At 28.9% G+C, this 26,265-nt stretch overlaps 1 protein-coding gene across 3 annotated transcripts in view; it reads right to left on the bottom strand.

Annotated features, from left to right (window-relative positions):
- LOC145293787 (uncharacterized) overlaps positions 1-13,160 on the bottom strand; it is a 55,888-nt gene extending 42,728 nt beyond the window's left edge. The window contains exons 1-2 of one of the 3 annotated variants that reach the window (XM_080140359.1): positions 12,921-13,160; positions 12,474-12,695 (exon numbers count right to left, since the gene is read on the bottom strand). The gene's annotated coding sequence lies outside the window, so the exon portion shown is untranslated. Of the gene's footprint in view, positions 1-902; positions 1,095-12,473 lie in introns of those variants that run through there. The other 2 variants (XM_080140348.1, XM_080140340.1) reach the window with 2 other exon arrangements.
- Positions 13,161-26,265: the final 13,105 nt, after the last annotated feature.

The raw sequence follows: 26,265 nt of genomic DNA, 5'->3' as shown, positions 1-26,265 counted from the left end.
AACGTAAACTGCTTCAGCCATTTCCGGGACTGACTCCATATAATTCTCCCAGATAAAAAATATATTTAAAATAAAGTAACTTTCAGATCATAAACTGATTCAGCTATTTCCGGAATTGACTCCATATACCCCATAGTTTTCAAAATATATATGAAATAAGTAATTTTCATATCATAAACTGCTTCAACCATTTCCGAATTTCAGCCATTTCTGGGCCTGAGTCTGTATACCCCCTCCCGATCTAACAATATAATTGAATTAAAGTATTTTCAGATCATAAATTGCTTCAGCCATTTCCAGAACTGACTCCATATACCCCTCCCCCCTTATAAATATATGTGAAACAAAGTAATTTCCCGATCGGAAACTGCTTCAGCCATTTCCAAGACTGACTCCATATACCCCACTTCCTCCTCAAAATATATATGAAATAAAATAATTTTGAGCTCGTTTACTGCTTCACTGCTTCATCCATTTCTGGGACTGACTCCATATATCTCCTCCTCCCTCTTTAAATATATATACGAAATAAAGTAATTTTGAGATCATAAACTGCTTCGGCCATTTCTGGGACTTACTTAATGTACACTCCTCTTTTAAAATATTAATAAAATGAAATAAATTTTTAGATCTTCAGTTGCTTCAGCTATTTCCTGGACTGATTCCATATATGGCCTCTTAAATTTTCTGCAAAATAAAGGAATTTTGAGATCATGAACTGTTTCTACCATTTCCTGTACGGATTCCATATATCACCCTATTTAAAAATATATATGAAATAAAGTAATTTTGAGATCGTAAACTGTCTCAACTATTTCCAGGACTGCCTCAATATTCCCCCCCTCTTTAAAATATAATTCTAGAAAATGTAATTTTGTGTCAAAAAAACGGACACTACTTACGTGACTTTTGGAATATGACAAATAAGGATGAAATATATTCCGTGTTGATATTTTATGTATTTTTGCTTTATAAAGAGGAGATAATGCCTTGTAGGAAACTATATATTACAGTTACTTAATCTTTTGGTTAAGATGAAAGTGCTGCTGCACTGCTGCACTGCTGCAATGCTGCATCTGTTTTCAGCATTCCATCGACCTCATCTCCCGCTCCCTTCCAGAAATATAGTACGCATATCATATTTTAATTAATACTAAAGTAAATGGCCAGTTAAGGTAAAGAGAAATGACGTAATTTCCGGTAAAATGACTCAGCATTTTTTTCAACTTATACACAAATACATTGATTTATTTTGAAAACATGTCAACGGTTTTCTGATCTGCTTATCGGTACAGTTTTTCCTGAATGATTTTTCCTGTCTCATTGTTCCTATTTACAATACCTCCCCACGGGACAAAGTTAGACACCAGGGTCGTTTTTTAACGTGGAGAAAAAGGAATAAAAATTAAAATTGTCTCAATCGCGGAGGATTTCTCCTCCACTGACAGAGAACAAGAAATTGAAGTGCAGCAATGCAGCATCTGAAAAACAGATACTACACTTTGAGACATTTTGCAGGAAAAAATACAATTGGGAAAATGAACAAAAAATTTAGGCACAGGGCCAACTCAAAAAGAAGTGGGGATGGTGAGGTTGGTTGATCCATCTCATCTCTATTGGAAATTTTAAAAGATTTCTCTCTCGGTCAGCATCTTTTATCATGGTTACCCTTTCAAGAGAGCATGGTCCGTATTCTACACAAGTCACTTTCTATTTATTAAATTGTTAAGTGAAAGTACAGAACAGAATATATACAAAAAAATACATTCCCTCCCAATATTAAGAATGACTTTCTAAATAATAACGTTATGATTTCAGCACGGTCCGTATTTTACATAAGTCACTTTTTATTTATTAAATTGTTAGGTTAAAGTACAGAATAATTAAAAATTACCCTCCCCTCCCAATATTAAGAATGACTTTCTAAATAATAATTTTATTATTTCAACACAGTCCGTATTCTGCATAATTATTTTTTATTATTAAATTGTTAGGTGAGAGTACAGAAGAATAAAAAAAAAATACCCTCTCTCCATATTAAGAATGGCTTTCTAAATAATAACGTTATTATTTCAGCATGACCGTATTCTACACAAATCACTTTTTATGTATTAAATTGTTAGATGAAAGTACGGTATACTTAAACAATACCCTTCCCTTCCCTCCCCGTCTCACAACACCATAATAAAATAGCTTTTTTAAATAATAATGTAATATCGTTATTATTTCAGCACGGTCCGTATTCTGCATAAGTCACGTTTTATGTATTAAATTGTTAGAAGTAAGTACAGTATAGTTAAAAAGATAAAGTAAACATAAATAAATAGAAACATTCATATTGAACGCGCCCCTGTCATATGAAAGAACTTGCTGTTGATTTTATATGGCTGGCCTTACCGCTTGTGTGATGATAATGGCTTGAATTTAAGTTTAAAATGAAAAGTCAAGTGTCATGATTCAGTTGTGCTCTGAACAGAAACATTCATTTCAAACGTGCCCCTGTCATATCAAAGAACTTATTGGTGATTTTATATGTTGGGCCTTTCGACGTGTGATAATAAAATTTCCCAAATGCACTTGTGTTGGTGTTAACTTTAGTCCAAATCGCACGTTCCTTCTTTTATCGGCTTAATGATTATCAATACTTATCGAAGACATTCTGATACAAAACCTATCTAAGAACACTGCCAGACACATAAAGTAACTTCGTGTGAAATGTAATAAAAATCGGTGTAGTCGTTTTCGAGTCCATGAGGAACGAACTCGCATGCACACACACACACACACACACACACACACACACACACACACACACACACACAATTCCTTTTATATACTAGTAGAGATAGAGATATATCCGTCATCCTGTCAGACAAAAAACTGTGATGAATCAATTTCAAATATTTAGGGGAATTTAGAAAGCAAATCTATTTCCATTGTTTTCTGTTTGCTTCTGATATTGATGATCTACACGTTTCTTTCTTTTTAAAAGAGTTTCCAGTTTTCTTTCTCTCTTATTTCTTTCTTTTTTTAAATTCAGATAATATTTCATATGACTATTCGTGCAAACATTTGTGAAGCATAAGTCTATTCCCTCATTTTCGATGGAGGGTGTACAGTACTCCTCACTGCAATGACAGCATTCAGCGAAAACAATGCAAAAATAGCATGAAGTGCAAAATAAAAAAGAAAAAAGAAAGGAAGAAGAAATATATAGGTAAGGGATAGAAAAACAGCAAAAAAGTAAGGAAAACAGAAATAAAGCAAAAAAAAAAAAAAAAAAAAAGAAGCATAAAATGCAAAACATGCAGCATCAGCAAAATAATAAAAATCAGCATAATGTAAAGTAAAAAAAAAAAAAAAAAAAAAAAGAAAGAAAGTAGGTCAACGTAGAAAAACACCCACTTTTAATCATATCTAGAAATAAAATCGGTCAGATCCCATGAACGCAAACACCCAAAATCTATGATAGGAATAAAGTGTTTGAAAATGTTTGGGGAAAACGGGAAGAAAAACAAAAGTAGAAAAGAACTAAATTTAAACTTAATAGCAATAAAAATGGAGGCAATTTTTCCCCCTATCAGCAAAAAAATAGCATTCCTGTAGTAGAATTTTTTTTTTTTTTTGCATAGGCATCACTACTTATCAAGGCAGAGAGGCCACTCGAGGGTAAGGGTTAAAGAGTGTACAGTAGTCAATTGGACAATATAGTAATCATTAATAATAGAAATTCGGTAAATTTGTTAACTTAAGTGGAACGACTCATTAAGAACTTGTTTACCTTAGACTTGAAGACAACCATATTGTAGTCAGCTGGAAAGCAGTCAAACGGAACATGTAGTAGATTTTTGGAGAGTAGAAACTTGACCTTGGGTTTAATTTCAGCAGCTTGTGTAACTCTCGCTTCCCTTATTTTGTACTTTAATGCTGACATTCTATAAGCGATATTTCTGACAAAAGGGGAAGAATTGCTGCTATCTGGGTTAGAATCTATCCATCTAACATTTATCATAGGCTAGGTTTTTTTTTGTTTTTGTTTTTTTACCTCGAGGTATTATCTTTTAGCTCCTTATATCAAATGGCTTTATACCTTGTCTGGAGCGATTTACATTAAAAAAAAGATATAAAGTCTTTAATAATACATTGGATACATGGTTCCAAAAAATGATCACAGCAAACATAAGGTTGAAAGTTCATAAGGGCACCGCTTGCATCCGGACTTGAACAGGTTTCACAAGAAAATAAGGGCATATTAAATTTTATATGAAGATGTGTTAAAGTTTCGTATAAATACTGAAAGGAAAATAACTTCACTTCGACAGTAAAATAAAAGTAAATAACGCATTTTCGCTTTAACTTCTTTCTTTATCAAATCAAGTCCAGCAATATATATATATATATATATATATATATATATATATATATATATATATATATATATATATATATATATATATATATTAGTCCTCTCGCAAAAGAGCAGGACACAAAATGTTTTAAATAATAATATAATAACAATAACAAAGACTTTCGCTGGCGAGGACTACTATTGACCGTAACCAGTTATACACCCCTTTTGAAATTTTCATCTCTATTTTTCTCATTATGTACTGAATATTTTTTTACAAAGTAAGGTATAAAAATTTAATTTGAATTGAATCAAAAAATTACCTTGGATTTATTTTATGTAATATATATTTTGTTGCAATTAAAAACCTTATCTTTCATCTAGCAATTAATGATATAGATATAAAATTTTCAATGATTTCTTTTAAAAAAAGTGCAACAGAATGTACATTACATAAAATAAATCCAAGGTAATTATTTGATTTGATTTAAATTAAAGTTTTATACCTTACTTTGTAAAATTTATAAAAATGCACTTTGAAGATAAATAAATTTCAAATTGAATTTTGTACCTTTACTTTAAAGCCTATAGTAAAAACATTTTGTTTAACAATTTTCATGCCTTGGATGAAATGCTTTTCTAACTTGTAATATATATTGCTTTAAACAAAATAGTCGGCAAAACTATCATGTTTATTTGGATGAGCTGTGCTTCAAGTTGGACAAAAAGTCGAACAATGAACTATTTGAATAACTGTATATATATATATATATATATATATATATATATATATATATATATATATATATGACGGTACAAAACTTATACATTGCTTTAAACAAAATAGCTGGCAAAACTTTAATCAACAGACTCATCAGGAATTAATCGTTGATCATAAAATAAATGAATAAATATCTCGTAAGAACAAACTTAATGTTGTGTAAGAGTAAATTTAACGGAGGGAGAGGGGGTAAATCGGGAAAGATGGGGGAGAATGCGAATAAAATAAAATATGTACAATAATATAAAATATATGTACAAGTGGGGGCAAAGCGGGAGGGTTAAAATATATCCCCAAATAAGTGTAATGATCTAATAAACTCCTTCTGTCGACAGGGAGATGGTCTGCGTAGAAGAATAGAGACTGACTCCAAAATCTGCAAGTGTTGTCCAATGGCGGATTCGAAGGTGGAAGAAAGGGGGTAAGAGTGACAAGGCTTGCCCAATCTTATTTTTACTGGGACGTGTTGTTGATTCGAGTCTGCAAATTTAAGGAGGTTCGACCTACATAGTCATCAGCGAACTGACAACTAAATTCATAAACTACATTATTTTTTGTGATGTAAGGTAAACCATCCTTAAAAAAAAAAAAAGGCCGACTTTATACCAAAGACCAAATGTAGAGCAACGGACGAGAAGCAATTTGAAACAGATTTAATGATTCGTCTACCCAAACCTTGACTAGTCTCCCCAATCCAAAGGAGCTTTAAGTAAACAGGACACCTGGAGGGACCAAAGAACGCAGGAGAATCGTATTTTTAAAACTTTATTTTTAATAATATAATACATTAAATTCTCCGGATAACCGTTTTGAATGAAAATATCCTTGACGGTATTCATTTCGCGTTCTAGTTTACCAGAAGAACAAATTCTAAGGGCTCTATGCACTAATGTCTGAATAAGTCCAATCTTCCTGGAAGTAGGCACAAATGAACGCCAGTTCATATATAGGCCGGTAAATGTCGGCTTGCAGTAGACTGTTGTAAGAAAAGAACTCTTACCACGTTCAACTAAAACGTCCAAGAAAGACAAGCAACCACCATTCTCGTTCTCCATAGTAAATAATAGCGTTGTATAGAGAGAATTAAGTTTGTTGAAAAATGTTTTCGCCTCATTTTCAGAGGCAAAAGCTGCGAAGGTGTCGTCGACGTATCTAACATATATTGATGGCTTCGAGACATCATTAAATAATGCCGACTCGTAAAATCCCACAAAAATGTCAGCTAGTGCAGGACTGCAGGACCAAGGGGACTTCCGCTCTGAATCCCATCGATCTGATTATCCATAAGGTTGTCGAAACTAAATTCTACTGATTTAGTACCGACCAACATGAGTTCAACAAATATGTCCCTGGGGAAAGGTGGAGGAGTTAAATTACTATTGTAAAGAGAGTCAGCACAAATATTAATAGTTTCATGTAGTGGGACATTTGTAAATAAACTAGACACGTCAAATGAACACAAAGTTATTTTCAACACCAGGTTGCAGCTCACGTAAATGTTCAACAAACCTAAACCAGCAAAAATAAGATTGGGCAAGCCTTGTCACTCTTACCCCCTTTTCTTCCAACTTAGAATCTGCCATTAGTCAACACCTCCATGAAAATCCAGTATGTGCCAATGTCTATAAAATGGAGTGTTTTAGAATTTTGCATCGGGCTGACTCTCAAAATCACTTGCGGATTTTGTAGTCAGTCTCTATTTTTCTACGCAGACCATCTCCCTGTCGACAGAAGGAGTTTATTAGATCATTACACTTATTTGGGGATATATTTTAACCCTCCTGCTTTGCCCTCATTTGTACATATATTTTATATTATTGTACATATTTTATTTTATTCACATTCTCCCCCATCTTTCCCGTTTTTCCCCCCTCTCCCTCCGTTAAATTTACTCTTACACAACATTAAGTTTGTTCTTACGAGATATTTATTCATTTATTTTATGATCAACGATTAACTCCTGATGAGTCTGTTGATTAAAGTTTTGCCAGCTATTTTGTTTAAAGCAATGTATAAGTTTTGTACCGTCATATATATATATATATATATATATATATATATATATATATATATATATATATATATATATATATATATATATACAGTTATTCAAATAGTTCATTGTTCGACTTTTTGTCCAACTTGAAGCACAGCTCATCCAAATAACACGCTTTCAATTAATGGTCTTTTCATATCTTTGCGTGACCAAGAAATGGGATTTAACGAAATCATAACATAAATAAAGTTTTATTACAATGATAATAAACATAAAATTAAACAATGTCATAACATTAATAAAGTTTGTTACTATGATAATAAACATAAAATTAAACAAGGTAATAACACTAATAAAGTTTGTTACTATGATAATAAACATAAAATTAAACAAGGTAATAACACTAATAAAGCTTTGTTACTATAATAATAAACATAAAATTAAACAAGGTAATAACACTAATAAAGTTTGTTACTATGATAATAAACATAAAATTAAACAAGGTCATAACATAATTAAAGCTTTGTTACTATGATAATAAACATAAAATTAAACAAGGTAATAACACTAATAAAGTTTTGTTACTATGATAATAAACATAAAATTAAACAAGGTCATAACATTAATAAAGCTTTGTTACTATGATAATAAACATAAAATTAAACAAGGTCATAACACTAATAAAGTTTGTTACTATGATAATAAACATAAAATTAAACAAGGTCATAACATTAATAAAGCTTTGTTACTATGATAATAAACATAAAACTAAAAAAAGTAATAACACTAATAAAGTTTTGTTACTATGATAATAAACATAAAATTAAACAAGGTCATAACACTAATAAAGTTTTGTTACTATGATAATAAACATAAAATTAAACAAGGTAATAACACTAATAAAGCTTTGTTACTATGATAATAAACATAAAATTAAACAAGGTAATAACACTAATAAATTTTGTTACTATGATAATAAACATAAAATTAAACAAGGTCATAACATTAATAAAGCTTTGTTACTATGATAATAAACATAAAATTAAACAAGGTCATAACACTAATAAAGTTTTGTTACTATGATAATAAACATAAAATTAAACAAGGTGATAACACTAATAAAGTTTGTTACTATGATAATAAACATAAAATTAAACAAGGTAATAACACTAATAAAGTTTGTTACTATGATAATAAACATAAAATTAAACAAGGTCATAACACTAATAAATTTTGTTACTATGATAATAAACATAAAATTAAACAAGGTCATAACACTAATAAAGTTTTGTTACTATGATAATAAACATAAAATTAAACAAGGTAATAACACTAATAAAGTTTGTTACTATGATAATAAACATAAAATTAAACAAGGTAATAACACTAATAAAGTTTGTTACTATGATAATAAACATAAAATTAAACAAGGTCATAACACTAATAAAGTTTTGTTACTATTATCATAAACATAAAATTAAACAAGGTCATGATACTTATAAAGATTTGTTACAATGATAATAAATATAACATTAAGCATCTCTGAAGATATATACCATTAACTTGACAAAGCAGGGGAGGGTAGAGTGGTAGCTCTAGATATATCTAAGGCTTTTGGCAGGGTATAGCATGAAGGTCTTCTCAAGAAAATTAGATCATACGGTATCACTGGAAGAATACTTAACATAATTAAATCCTTCTTAGAATAGAGAAAAATCCAGATTGTCCTCGATGGTCGTACATCTAAACAATATGATATAAATGCGGGAGTGCCTCAAGGGTCTATCCTTGGACCTCTATTGTTCCTAATATGCATAAATTACCTCCCTGGCAAAATTGTGAGATGGGTGTATATGCTGATGACACCACGCTCTATAAATGACACGATAGGAAAACAAATGAACACATATCTAAAGAAATGGCAGAAACACTAGAGGACGACCGCCAATCTGTAGTGGAATGAGGACAAAAATAGATGGTCACATTCAATGCTGCCAAGACTAAACTTGTTTCCTTCAATAACTACAAGAAACCTTTTCAACCACCAATAGCAATGGCCAAAGACTCTTTATTTGAAAGTACATCTTTTAAACTCCTCGGCCTAACATTCACAGGAAACATGAGTTGGAACAATTACATTGAGAGTATTGCCAGGACCGCTGCGAAAAAGGTAGGTTCTCTCTTTACCGACTGTGCTAGAAAGCTACTAACATTCAAAAGTATCCTGTACCTCTATAAGGCCACCATTCGCCCATGTATGGAGCATTGTTCTCACATTTGGGTGCATCTGTTACTAGTCTCTCACTCCTGGACAGGGTTCAAAAGAGAGTCGCTAACCTGATAGGTCCTGAACTGTCATCTAAGCTTCAGCCTCTGTCCCATCGACGAAATGTAGCATCCCTCTGCCTGTTCTACAAGTACTTTAACGGTGAATGCTCCGACAAACTGCAAGCACTTGTACTCCCTCGGAGTAAATACCTCTGACAAACCCAACAAGCAGCAAAATCTCACCCCTTCACAGTAGAGATCCTTCTACTCCAGTAGTTTCTTCCCCAGAACCACTATACTTTGGAATAGCCTTCCGGGTTAATGCTTCCCCAACTGTACTGACATGCAGAAGTTCAAGTGTAACGTGAACTGACATCTTGCTGCCCAACTCCCCACATAGTAACCCTGTAGCTTATGTCTCTGATAGAAGCCCCCTACATCAAAGTGGCAATGTGCCTTGTTTGGAGTGAAAATGTAATAATAGAATAATAATAATAATAATAATTATAAAATTTTGTTACAATGATAATAATCATAGAATTAAACGAAGTCGTAATTCTTATAAATATTTCTTACAATGATAATAAACATAGCATTAAACAATAATCATAGTCATAATACTAATAAAGTTTTGTTACAATGATAATAAACATAGCATTATGACCTTGTAAAAAGTTATGTCTATTATCATAATAAAAAAAGCGTTATTGATGTTACTTGCACCACAACAACCAAATAATTTATGAAAAACATCAATAACAAGTGCAGACTAATGCGCGGGTGAACAGTCAGGTATAAGAATGCTTGCGGTTTGCACCATTATTTGAAGGGAACGAGATAATTCAAACACTGTCCCAATGATCAAAGCTACACCGACTCGTAATCTATTTCTCTATTTAAAATGAGTAATTCAGAATTCCCTCTCTGCTCTTTATTTCCCAAACTGTATAAACATGCAGAAATTGAAAGTTTATTTGAACATCTCATTGCACAACTTCCTACTGTCCTCTTTTTAAAACATAAGTTCTTGGCCTTTTGGCGAGGAACAAAGTGTAGTATCTGTTCTGATACTACACTTGGCCTTTTCTGTCCTCGATCAGTGGAGAAGAAATCCTTCGTGACTGAGACAATTTTTTATATTTGTCCCTATCCAGAGTGCCCTTTTTGAGGCGCTGAATTTTCCCTCTATTAAAAACCGACCTTGTGTCTAACTCTGCCCTTGCTGGGAGTAAAGTATATAGGAACAATTTAACGATACAGTTAGAAGAGACGTTGTGAGCATGTCTCTGCTTTGTTGTTATTTTCTTGGCAAGTGCTCGTCTGAGCTTCAATTTATGATCCCCCCTCGCCAAACTTTCACGAAAAACACTCCTCTAGCTTAAACCACTATCAATAATTTCCTCCACTCTTTATCTGATTCTATGAACAAAGCTTCTTTCTTAGAACTGCACGTCTGTGGAACTCTCTACCATTTGCCTGCTTCCCAGCTAACTACAATTTGGTCGTCTTCAAGTCCACCGTAAACAAATTCTTGTTGAACCGTTCCCTTAAGTAATCCAATTTACCAAATTTCCACTACTAATGATTACTACGATATTATACCATTGACTACTGTACACTCCTTTATCTACACCTTTATCCTCGAGTGTCCTTTGGGCCTTGATAAGTGGTGACTCTAATGAAAAAAAATAAAAGAAAAAAGTTAAACTAATTTAAATGGTCGACGATATTCGAGGGTGAGCCAAAGGTTCCTTATTCATCAGCTGCTACATCAAGATGTGGGGAGGACGCCACACCATTCACTTTCCTTTGATCTTCTCTTTATAATGCTGAGTATTTAGTAAGGAGAATCACGTAGAATTTTTTTTAAGTCTTTGGTATGACTTCACCGAGGATTGAACTCCGGTCTCCCAGTCCATTAGTGAACACTCTTACTATCATGATAAACGGGTGAAACAAAATAACAAACGGTAAGTTTACTTTTGAATCTTACTGTTTATTATAAATTAATTATTCAAAATTCATTTTCGTTTGTATTTTTTTTTATTAAAAAAAGCAAAATGCCATTTTTTTATTTATTTTTTTATTTTCTTACTTATTTCATTCAAAATATAACCATTTTCTTTTTGTTTTTTTTTAACAACTTAAACTTTAGACGTTATGATGTTTTTTGTTGTTGATTTTTTTTTTTCTCAAGCAAAATTAAATAAACATGATTTTATTTTTTGCATAAACAACCATTTTATCTAAATTTTTAATATTTACATTTTATATACTAAAAACAAAAATAAAATGTTATCCTTTTCAATTGTAATACTTAACTTGAATCAAGTTGACCATGGAATAGACATGTGTTCCAAATTGTGTGTGGTTGTTTGGCCTAGTCCTTAGCCTTGATAGAGATCGTTTTAAGCAATGGTAGTGTCTTTGGGTTCTGATAAGAACCACATCGACTATTAATCTAAATTGTTTTTATAGCAGTTATGTTCTAGCAAAATGAGAAAACAAGGCATATTAAACGAGAGTGTATGCACATTAAAATGGAAATGAATGGAACATTAAAAAATATTAGGGTCATATATATATATATATATATATATATATATATATATATATATATAAATAAAATAAAATAAAAATTACAATAAGTTTACCAAGGTAATCAAAATGGTAAACTTAAAATATATTATAAATATTAAAGAGTTAATATTTACACGTAAAGTAATCTCAACCAGATGTAAAAGCTCAATAAAACCGAAAAGGAAATAGAGTTTATAATATGAACAAATGATTAATAAAACATGTTAAAAGACATCTTGAAAAAGAGTTAAAAACATATTTAATTTTAAAAAAGGAAGCACAAGATAAGTGGATAGTTCTTAATCCGCGGAGTTTCAAAGAAATACTCTCCTTATCATCAGAGGGCAGGAACTAGCAAAATGCGGGATCGGGTTTTGCATATAAAATTATTTAATGAAACTACAAGTAAGTCACAGATCTTACTTGGTTAAAAAAAAAAAAGGGGGTGAGGTAAGGGGAATAGGAGGTGAAAGAAAAAATGATAAAAAGATTCCCCTTACCAGCAAGGTGGTGGAGGTTCAGTTTTGGTGTGGGGCATTATTAGTGCCAATGGTCCAGAGTCTATAGCAAATCTGCAGATAGATTTAAATTAAAATTATGTTCTCATGGTGTTTTTTAAAGTCGTTATTCAAGTTAATATATGTCCTGACAGATTTTTGAAACTGAGATAGCCTTACTTTGGAGTTAATTATTTTTAAGTTGAATCGGTCCCTATTATTTTTCTTGCCAAAATGAATTATGTACTTGTATCGATAATGTGGATATAAAAAAACAGTCTGACACTTTTAATAGTAGTTTTATTGTTATAAAGAAAATCATTTTAAAGCGATTAATAGGAATTCGTATGCATTACAACATAAATGAATGATGAACTCATTGCACTTGCGCCCCTTCGACATACATAGTACCCCCGTCCTCGACTATCCCGACAAGCAGTAAAATTTCACCTCTTCACTGTTGAGATCATTAGATTCCATAAACTCTAATAGTTTCGTCCCTTGGACCGCTAGACTTTTGAATCCTCCACACTGTTTCCTACTTTCCTGACTCTTGTTAACCTGCAGAAGTTTAGATGTAATGTGAACAGACATCTTGCTGCTCAACTCCCCATAGTCCCCTGCTAAACACAATGCCAAATAGTAGTCACTTACGTTCCAAGTGACAATATATCTTGTTTGGTGTGAAAAATTGTAAACAAAATCTCGCAAATTTGAATTAATATTGAGTTATCTCCCCTGTTTTTTGTTTTATTTATTTATTTATTTATTTATTTATTTATTTATTTATTTTCATGGCAAGAGAAACAAACACCCCTCCGATACTCATAAAATTGGAGTTTCTTATTTATAAATAATAAAACGACTTAATTAATTTGCGTGGTTTCCGGAATACGATATTTTTGTTTCTGGGAATTCTGGACAAGGACTAATTTTTGTTTCATTTTTACATAAATTTTTGTCGCAAAAATAATCATAATTTCCATAGATGTGCGAACATCAATAGAAAAACTGTTTTGTTTAATAAAAAGTCGAGCTTTTAAATTAAATATATATTGACTTGTGGAAAGATCGGCAACAAAAAAAAAAAAAAAAAAGAAAGAAAGAAAGAAAAAAAAAGGGTTTCAACTAAGGGGCATAACTCTTAGCGTTTTGATTGTTTCCCTTTACCTAATCATCAAATTGAAGACAGTTACTTTGAAAATTAATTAAAAAGAAATTATCAGCATTTCGATTATTAGCGGTTTTGAAAAAACAACAATCAGATTGATTGATTATCTCTTATTTTAATATTATCGTTGAAATTTTTTCTTATTTTTAAAATAAATAAAAACATAACCATATCACAAATTGAGTGTTTGGAGGACCCGTTTTAATGTTCCAGTTGGGCAGAAAGCTTTTGGAGAGAACCGATTTTAAGAAGACATGTTTAAAGGAAAACCGTTTGAGATAATACTCAAATGAGAGGGAGCAAGAGAAATATCATATGATAAACACAAGCAAAATAAAAGAGTCCAAATATATAAGTTCACAAAAGAGGTACTTCATATATGTATGTTTAAAAATAGAACTTTATAAATATAAGAAAATAGAATGTTTGTTCATAGTTTGATAAGCATTGAAGAACAAGGCATTTATTAGCTGAGATATCGAAGAAGTCTGAATCGATAATTTATATTATCGACTCAGACTCAGATTATATTTGATTGGATTCAAAAAATTATGCATTTATTTTTTACAGACTTCAGGACCTGTGGCACAGTGAATAAAGGCATTAAATCGCTACGGTTCCAGGAGAGCATTGTCTGAGGACAGCAATTTCAATCCTACCCAAGCAGGCCAGAGGATTAGTTGTCAGAAAACATACTGAGACAAAAACAAATATGGAAGACAGTAATTACTGGGGACAATTTACACAACTCGGCATTCCTATGCCATTGTGGTCAAACACCTAAAGAAGGCCAGAGGATGAGTTGGCCGAAACCTGATGAAACAACAACAACTATGAAGATGAGGGTAACAGTCTGTAAAAAGAATAAAGGCACAAATTATGAAGCTTAATCTTAAATGGTTCTAAAAATTTAAATAAATAAAAATGAAAAAATTATATTTGATAATAAAACAATGTTAAAATTATATTTGATTAAGAATCAATGTTTATTTATTTTCGTTGTAATAAGTTCTCTTTTTTACAAGGGAGTCACCACTTATTAAGGCCCATGGGCCACTAAAGGATAAAAGTATATATATATATATATATATATATATATATATATATATATATATATATATATATATATATATATATATATACTCTAGTTGGACGATCGTATAATACGCTTAAACATGATATTTTAGTCAGAGATGTCTTCCTGGTCGGGTTCGAATCTCCTGACCGGCTGTAATCGTGACACTTTGCACTGATGATTCTCGAAAGGATGAAACACTAGAGTCTGTAGATATTTAAAAATTATTATAGTAATAATTATATCTATATATCTATAAAAGTGAAATTTATATTCATTATATTTATATATTTATATTTATATATATTATACTTATATATTTATATATATTATATTTATATATTTATATTTATATATTTATATTTATATATATTATATTTATATTCATTATATTTATATATTTATTTATTATATTTATGCGTTTTATATTTATATATATTATATTTATATATTTTATATTTATATATATTATATTTATATATTTTATATCTATATATATTATATTTATATTCATTATATTTATATATATTATACTTATATATTTATATATATTATACTTATATATGCATATTTATATGTATTATATGCATATATTATATTTATATATATTATATTTATATATTTATATTTATATATATTATACTTATATAGTTATATTTATATATATTGTATTTATATATTTATATTTATATATATTATATTTATGTATTTATATTCATATACATTATACTTATATATTTATATTTATAGATATTATACTTATATATTTATATTTATATACATTATACTTATATATTTATATTTATATACATTATTCTTATATATTTATATATATATTATACGTATATATTTATATTTATATACATTATACTTATATATTTATATTTATATACATTATACTTATATATTTATATTTATATACATTATTCTTATATATTTATATATATTATACGTATATATTTATATTTATATACATTAAACTTATATATTTATATTTATATACATTATACTTATATATTTATATTTATATACATTATACTTATATATTTATATTTATATATATTATACTTATATATTTATATTTATATATATTATACTTATATATTTATATTTATATATATTATATTTAGATATTTATATTCATATGCATTATACTTATATATTTATATTCATATATATTATATTTATATATATTATACTTATATATTTATATTTATATACATTATACTTATATATTTATATTTATATATATTATACTTATATATTTATATTTATATACATTATACTTATATATTTATATTTATATACATTATACTTATATATTTATATTTATATACATTATACTTATATATTTATATTTATATACATTATACTTATATATTTATATTTATATACATTATACTTATATATTTATATTTATATACATTATACTTATATATTTATATTTATATATATTATACTTATATATTTATATTTATATACATTATACTTATATATTTATATTTATATATATTATATTTAGATATTTATATTTATATATATTATACTTATATATTTATATTTATATATATTATACTTATATATTTATATTTATATATATTATACTTATATATTTATATTTATATACATTATACTTATATATTTATATTTATATACATTATACTTATATATTTATATTTATATATATTATATTTAGATATTTATATTTATATATATTATACTTATATATTTATATTTATATACATTATACTTATATATTTATATTTATATATATTATACTTATATATTTATATTTATATACATTATACTTATATATTTATATTTATATACATTATACTTATATATTTATATTTATATACATTATACTTATATATTTATATTTATATATATTATACTTATATATTTATATTTATATATATTATATTTAGATATTTATATTCATATGCATTATACTTATATATTTATATTCATATATATTATATTTATATATATTATACCAGATGCAGCAGAAATATCTCACACATTCTAAACTGCCAATGATTGTTCCATTTAGCTAATAACTTGTCTTTTTTTTTTTTTTCGAGCAATATGGTTTGGACTGGTGTACATCGTGCTTTTACTGTAGAAATGTTTTAAAGAATTTATACATAACTGTATTATACCAGCAGAACAATATGGAAAAGTATAAATTCGAAATGTCATGGCTTAAACAGATTTTGTATCCTCTAAATACACCAAGAGTTTCTTTTTCTTTATTGAGGCTTGGTGTATTTATAGTATGAAAAATAAAAAAAAATAAAAATAAGTATAAATACACCAAGCCTCAACAAAGAAAAAGAAAAAAACAGCAACAACAATCACTCCTGACAACGGTCGGATGTACCGATAGAAAGCGCTTGAGAAGAGGATGGCTGAACAACAACTTTTGGGTGCCATAATATACAACATGCCAGCCAAAAGACCATTCGACGAATTTAAAAGATATCCAACAAAATCGGAAAAATGAATAATTCTGTCGTGTTTAATCAGACGTTCTTGAATTACTTGCTGCCAATATATATATATATATATATATATATATATATATATATGTATATATATATATATATATGTATATATATATATATTAATATATATATATATGTCATCCCATTAATGAAACGACTGTAATGAAGAGATCCAAGATGAAATAAACAAGGATTATATAAAAGAAAAAATGTAAGTCTTTGAATTTCAACAAAATTTTGTACTATATATATATATATATATATATATGATAGACTCTCCCATCGATTTCGATGTATAAACTTCTGCCACAAGAACTAAGTAAGATCTGCGACTTACTTGTAGTTTCATTAAATACTTTTATATGCAAAACCCGATCCCGCATTTTGCTAATTCCTGCCCTCTGATGAGAAGGAGAGTATTTCTTTGAAACTCCGCGGATTAAGAACTATCCACTTATCTTGTGCTTCCTTTTTTAAAATTAAATATGTTTTTAACTCTTTTTCAAGATGTCTTTTAACATGTTTTATTAATCATTTGTTCATATTATAAACTCTATTTCCTTTTCGGTTTTATTGAGCTTTTACATCTGGTTGAGATTACTTTACGTGTAAATATTAACTCTTTAATATTTATAATATATTTTAAGTTTACCATTTTGATTACCTTGGTAAACTTATTGTAATTTTTATTTTATTTTATTTATATATATATATATATATATATATATATATATATATATATATATATATATGATAGACTCTGCCATCGATTTCGATGTATGAACTTCTGCCACAAGAACTAAGTTGCTCATAAATCCACGCAGATGACTTGTTTATAGTGGTGAAGGCTTTGTATAGAACCAATCACACTTTTCATTATTACTGATAACCTTTGTCGGTGCAGATGACTGCCACAGGACACAGTATACAGTAGTTTCCTTCCCCTAGATGCATATCTTGACGAAGATTGCAGGTGCATCTCTCCCAGTAAATTAATGCGCCCCCAGATACCAACCTGGAAATTTCTATGACTCAGCACGGTACATACAGCGCTCAGCCTTCCCAAATAGTCACCCATCTGGCGCTGGTCATGCTCAACGTTGCTTAACTTCGGTGATCTGGCACAAATTGGTGTGTCAACATGATTGTGCTGTATGTATTTATTTCCTCAAAACCTCTTGCCTTGATAGAGCGCAGCCTAAAACTTGCTGCTATGTTTTCAAATGATCTGAAATAACAGCAAGGGGAGACTTGATTCCAAATATTTCTCATATGTTATATCTCCCCTCTTTGGTTTTCATACATAAAGTAAATTTAACAGTGTATAAAGATTATTTGATGCTGGAGATATTCATAATCGTACCCCATTTCCAAAAGAGGGGAGATATAACATATGGGAAATATTTGGAATCAAGTCTCCCCTTGCTGTTATTTCAGATCATTTGAAACCATAGCAACAAGTTTTAGACTGCGCTCCATCAAGGCCAGAGGTTTGGGAGAAATATCAAATATTTTGTAATTCATATACAAAACTAGGAAAACAAATGACTATTATTGAAACATTTTATGGCTGTAAAAAAGTGCCCAAAATAGGCTTTGGGTGATCCCCTTAATGTGCGACCTTAAGGGAAAATGTCACATACCCCACTACATAATTCAGGTCATTACCTTTCCAACAAGCCTTCGTTTGCTAAATTGAGATCAATAGTTGCTGAGATTTGGAACTTACGGATGATTATATATATATATATATATATATATATATATATATATATATATATATATGAAATAAAAATTACAATTAAATTTACCAAAATGATCCAAGATGGTAAAATTAAAGTATATTATAAATATTAAAGAATTAATATTTATAAAGTTATCTCAGCCAGATGTAAAAGCTCGATAAAACCAAATAGGAGATAGAGCTTATGATACGAACAAACAGTTAATAAAACATGTTAAAAAACACTTTGAAACATATTTAATCTGAAAAGGAAACACTAGATAAGATTATCTAGTGTTTCCTTTTCAGATTAAATATGTTTGATAGTATTTTTAACATGTTTTATTAACTGTTTGCTCGTATATATATATATATATATATATATATATATATATATATATATATATATATATATATAGACTGTTTTAACAAAAACCAAGACTTCAAGAAATGGGTTGATAGCAACAAAAAGTGTATTTCATTGTTAGTTACAATTGTTTCAAGACCATTTCGACAAATTCAAGCATTATGTCGTTTGAAAATTTTCACAAGAACATCCTTTCTTCAGACTTATTAAATAAAAAACACTTTAACAATGAGACATTAAGGAAAAGAAACATTTCTTTATAAGGAAAAGAAAACAAGCGGGAACACTTCACCTCTGTCGCATCCTTTGTAAAGTATTTTGTTAAAGATTTATAATAATAATATATAAGTATATATATATATATATATATATATATATATATATATATATATAAACTCTGCCGATTAAGGACTATCCATTTATTTTGTGCTTCCTTTTTTAAAATTAAATATGTTTTTAACTCATTTTCAAAATATTTTTTAACATGTTTTATTAACTACTTGTTCTTATATATATATATATATATATATATATATATATATATATATATATATATATATATATATATATACTTCATTTAATCACATAAATTGATATATGAAGATATCATTTTATGTGTAAATTTTCAGTATTTACTTAAACAGTGCTCAATACATAGGTAGAGCTAGGTAGTAAATTATGAAAATATATATGGCAATTAAGCTACACAAAATATTCCACGTTTCATCCTCGTGAGAATTCGTCAGGCTTATTGAAACATTTTATGACTGTAAAATAAGTGCAAAAATAAGCTCTGGATGATCCCCTTAATGTGCGACCTTAAGGGCAAATGCCATATAGCCAACTGCACTCTTCAAGTCATTAGCTAGTAAGAATTCGGCAGGCATAAGCCTGACGAATTCTCATGTGGATGAAGTGCGTAATATTCTGTGTAGCTTAATTTCCATATATATTTTCATAACTTAATATATATATTTATATAGTAATTATATATATAGGTCTCCACTTAAAACATTGTATTAAAATATATTGCTGATGATAATACCAGAAAAATGAAGTTCTAACTAATAATTAAATTATTAGGGAAAAGTAGAGAGAAAAAAGTGGAGAGCTGTTTGGGGACACTTGTGTAAGTCTGACAGAGGAAAGTCTATTGAACACGGTGAGGAGGCGCCGAGGCGGAGGAGATGAAAATAAGTGCCTGACCTACAAAATTGCTTTTAGTTGTTTGCTTTGGGCTTGCTGCTTAGAATTGTGTAAGCCTACATAACTACTTGTACATTGCGTATAACTATTTGTACATAACCGGTGTTGCCCAGAATACATGAAAATCATGTTCTCTTTAAATTGTTATTTATTTAGACATGGACTTTTGTAACAGATTTTTTTTTTCAGTATTATTAAACGAAAGAACATTTCAGTTATTACTGTTTTGTAATAATTGCGAAATTTGCGGCTGATAGCAAAAAAAAAAAAAATCGTGTTTGACTGTAGTTGCTGCAGAAAAGAAATATGTTTGTGCAGCATTTTTATTTTTAGCTCTCTCTCTCTCTCTCTCTCTCTCTCTCTCTCTCTCTCTCTACTTCTATTTATCTCTATCCGCCATTCCTCCCTCTCACCTTTCCTCCTATCTTTCTCTCTTTCCATTCCTTCGATGACATAAAAGACCACATTTATATACACAAAAATATGTACAATGTAGAACAGTTGAGGTAGCAGAGATCATCTACGGGAGAAAGCCAAGGAAAACATGGAAAGAAGTGATAAGGGTGAACAGACAACGATGTGGCCTAAAACAGATTAGTTAGGAAATAACTTTTTAAAGAACACCCAACGCATCACAGCACGTAAATGATGATGATGATGATGATGATTAAATAGTAATTAAAATTTAATTGCAAATAATTTATTATAAATTTGGACGTCAAATTGATGATCATGATGATCATTTTCCGCCCCCTATTTATCGTCATAAAAAAAAAAAAAAAAAAAAAACTTAGCAATAGACAGGGGCTTCTAAACTAATTAGGGAATGCATAAACTTAAGAATATCACAATAGTTAGTAGATACAGAACTAAAAAAATGTAACAAGTGATACATGTTCATTCGCACAATTCTGAGGCAGCACGTTTGGAACTGCAGTATACAATGCGAAAGGAGATCACGGGTACATCTTTGAGCAAACACCAGTGTGATTATGCAAAAGGTCTAATGTGAATGTATATCGTCACTAGTTTGGTCTGTTCAGCTACAGCACAGGGCGGTATTTTAAGTATTGCAGTGGGACAAGACTCATGAAATAATCTGTAGGTAACAGAAACAACTGCTACATTTCAGCGAGTAGACAGCAGATTTAATCCAAGCAAATCATATACTTCAGAGGGAACAGTGCTGTGGCAGGGAATATGTAGTATATATCTGATGGGATGATCCTGTAGATGCTCAAAAGAATCAGAGAACACCTTGCCAACTCCGGCAAATACTAGAGACCCATATATCAAGTGGGGATGAATCATTGCCTTGTAAAGCCTAGTCAGCAAATGCCATTCATGGGGAGTTTGGTAGCTGAGGATATGCAACATGTAAAGCTCCCTATTAAGTCTATTGGATCTCTCTCTCTCTCTCTCTCTCGCTATATATATATATATATATATATATATATATATATATATATATATATATATATATATATATATATATATATATATATATATACTAGCAAAAATACCTATCGTTGACTGGGTTCAAAAACAGCCTACAGAAAATGGACTCTGATTTATGAAAGTATGATAGGCTATGAAAAGGAAGGGTTGTAAATTTGGGGGTATCAAAACCAAAGCAAAATATGATGAAAGTAAAAATAAAATAGATAAACCGCATAATTTATTATACCATACCTGTTCACACTGAAACACTTATCACAATATTCTGTGGATCTATATTACCACACACACACACACACACACACACACAGCTTTATATTATATATATACTATCCCATGCCAAAATTGCCATCATATATAAGTTGGTGAAACTCAACGTGAACAAAGCTCAATGAATATAAGAGGTATAAAAAAACAATTCCTTGAATGTATTATTCTCTTATTCATTGAAGTATGATAATTCTTTTAACTTCAAACAAGCAAAAAATGTTAAATTTATTTCAAATAAATCTCGATGAAGACTTCTGAAAACAGCGCTTATCGTAAACTCAAACATAATTTAACAGTGCAGAGGTTCCTACAATTTATTGCCTTTAATAAGTATGAATTATATATATATATATATATATATATATATATATATATATATATATAAAGTACATAGGTTTAATAAAGTATGTTGATATTTATATATATATAGGAGAACAATAGGAATAGAAAATGAAGTCACAAAAACTATATATTGGTGAATATAGAATGGTTCATTTATTCAATAAGTGTATACAAACATTTAGTTGGGGAATAGAGGGGACTTCACTACTGTTCTGATGAGAAGCATTAGGCTTCGAAATGCTTTGGCATAATGAGTCCCCTCTATTCCTCCAACTAAATGTTTGTATACACTTATTAAATAAATGAACCATTCTATATTCACCAATATATAGTTTTTGTGACTTCATTTTCCATTCCTATTGTTCTCCTATATATATAAATATCAACATACTTTATAATACTATATAAGCTCCAATGAAACTGGTTGAGCTTTATATTATCCCAATAAATCTCTTCTTATAGAATTGAACTTACTCTCTTCTAACTCACTAAGCTATATATATATATATATATATATATATATATATATATATATATAAATTCGTATTCCTGTCTGTTTGTTTGTTTGTTTGTTTATTTGTTTGTTCATAATTTGATTAATATATACAAAAGGTCGATTACTTTAATGTTTCATCAGTCCTATATATATAGTATGATTCGTGTAAAATAGACGATTGAGAGATGACGTCATTTGCATATTACATTAAGGAAAATCGATTTATTAAATAGCGGTGTGTTAGTTATTGTTTATAGTGAGATAATTGTTTTAAGTGTTCTATTTAAGTTTATTAGTTAAATTTGATTTATATTGATAACATATTTAATTTAATTTATTTTTACCAACATCGATTTTTTTTTATAAAACAGTTTGCGTTATTTGAGTTTGGAGTTATTTCCCTTCTTTTTGTTTTTGTTTTCTTTTTCGGCGGATAATCAAACTAAAAATAATTCACACAAACTTTCAAGCATTATTTTTTTAATCAGTTCAAAAAAAATAATTTCCGTGTTTTCGCAATTAACGTTTTGGCCCAATGGATTTTTATTTTAAAATAAATAAACAATCCAATGCAACTACGATTCTTTATTTAAAACAAAAACAAAAAAAAACCTTTCATTTACGTTTTTTACCAGTTTTTTTTTTTTTTTCACGTTTTTTTGACATCGTAACTGCTAATCTTTTTTTTCTTTTAATAACGCAATAAGTCATAACTCATCATTTTTATAACAAACATTCGGTTAACACAAATTCTATTTTGGTATTTTTGAAACCGAATTATTTACAGTTTGTTTTCGTTGCAACAAACCGTAATAAAAAATCTTTCTAGACTGAGGGAGCATAAAAGAAATTCGCTTAAACTGAAATATAGTCATAAAAAAGGTGTTCAATATCCAGAGAATAGCTTCTCTTCGTATCCCTTCTGCCGAAATATCTGGTAGAGAGTTTCTCACATACTTCTGCTTTTTTTGGGGAGGGGGGTACATTTTCGTGTTTTCATTCGTCTTTTATTTTTTAAATTCTTGTTGGGTAACAATAGAGTTGGCATATAATAATAAAAAACTGGTCAGTATTCTTAGTATAGCAGGTGTGGCCAAACCGAACATCATGTCGACCCTAGCAACACTGGGTATCCATGCTAAAAAAGAAAAAAGAAAATGCCATATCAATTTAAGTGATTTTTAGAATATGGCATCTTTGTTCCATGATGAGTATGTGTGGCATAAATATTTTTCTGTATTTTTGTTTTTGTAAAATAAATATGTACCAAACTTATAATCTTGGGTTTCTTCACCGTTTTAAAAACAATTCCCCTTTTCCTTATTCTTATTTAGATGCTTTTAATATATATATATAAATTCGTATTTCTGTCTGTCCGTTTGTTTGTTCACAATTTGATTAATCTATACAAAACGTGTATTACTTTAATCTTTCATTTATTTCTATATATAGTATTATACTTGCGAAAATATACAATTAAGAGATCACCTTATTTGCATATGACATTAAGAAAATCGATTTTAGTAAATCGCGGTATCTTAGTTAATGTTTTTAGCGAGAGAATTATTTTAAATGTTCTATTTAAAATTGTTATTTAATAAATTTTAAACAACAATTATATTGATAATATATTTAATTTAATTTATTTTGGAATTAATATTTCCAACAACGACCTTGTTTTAAAACTTTTTTTAAGAGTTATTTGCCCCTAGATGCTATCCATTAAAAAAAAAACAAACGTTCGCCAAATATCATGTAATTTCATTAAGTTTCTAACTGGAAAAATAATTCTGTGTAGATAGAAAATTGTTTGGCTTTTGTTTTTTTGTTTTTTTTTAAATATTAAAAAAAAAAAATTTACGAAAAAACTTAAAAGATTTCATTTGTTTGTTTTATTTTATTCCTTAAACGGAGCGTTGTTTGATACCTAAAAAAATGAAGATCTGCTTCCCCCTCCTAAATTCCACAATTCACACTTTTTTTCTTTTTTCGTGTTAATTTCATCTATTACAAACTTAATTTTCTAATTAAAAAGGTAACTTTATACAACGTGACCCAGCGACGTTTAACCTTTAATAAATGAAGATCTCCTTTTTTCAGCCTAATACATTTAAACAGCCTTTATAAATATTATGAGAGAAGACATTTTGAAAAAAAAATAACATGTTAGAGTGGGGGATCACTTTTCTATATAAATTTAACGTAAAATGAACACTCACTTTTTGGCCACCAAGTGTTCAACAAGACATGTCACCTCTAGCATTTTTTCAAGTTTCGCGATTAAGAGTGGGGGGGGGCAAAATTCTGCCAAATACAATTTGTTTTTTTCGGAGGGGGGCGGAAATTACATTGCAAACATAAAATAACACTAAATTTATTTTTTATGAGACCATTCTCTACTTTCATCTAACAATTTAATAAACAAAACAAACCCCAAGAAACATAAAAAAAAGCAAATCAACCCCCCTCCCTTAAAAAAAGCAAATCGAAAATTTCCTTTATTTACAAAAAAAAAAGCCAGTAAAAAAGGTGCCCTTACAAAAAATAAAGGTAAATAAATGTAGTTTATCAGCGTAAATTATTTGACCGACAAAAAAATTATAAAAATATTTATTTTTATATAAAACATTATTAGACCCAAAGGTTGAAATAAAACAAAACAAAAAAATAATTTTTATGTATTTTATCGTTTTTTATTAGACTAAATGTGCACGCCATACACATTTAAAATTTAGCCTTTTTTAGGTTTGGAAGATTGGCTTTTTTAAGGCCAAATTTGGCCTTTTTTACACTCTTTCATTACAAAAAAAATATGGCAGCCAAAAACATAGTTCATGAAAGAGCTTAAAAAGGCCAATCTGCCAAAACCTTGAAAGGCAATATTTTAAAAGCAATATAGCAGCCTCGAATAAATATAAATGATGAAAAAATAATAAAAATGAAATTTTTTTTCTGATTTTATTTCAGCCTGTGGGTCTAACAATGTGTTTTATATAATGATAAAACATTTGTTTATTTCCCTAATATTACGTTGTGACTTGGCTTTCAAGTGCACTTGATGCATATTTTATTTCATTATAAGTCATAGATTTTATGGTGTGAGTGAGTTAACCTATGTCTAAACTTAAATTCTTTTTTCTTTTTATATATGAGTTAAAACGTGTTAGAAATTTTTTTTAT

This window comes from Euprymna scolopes, chromosome 2 (genome assembly GCF_053919585.1).
Source record: "Euprymna scolopes isolate OS-2025 chromosome 2, ASM5391958v1, whole genome shotgun sequence".
NCBI classification, from domain to species: domain Eukaryota; kingdom Metazoa; phylum Mollusca; class Cephalopoda; order Sepiida; family Sepiolidae; genus Euprymna; species Euprymna scolopes.
The sequence above is the reverse complement of the archived record's forward strand: the minus strand, read 5'-3'. Positions and strand labels throughout refer to the sequence as shown.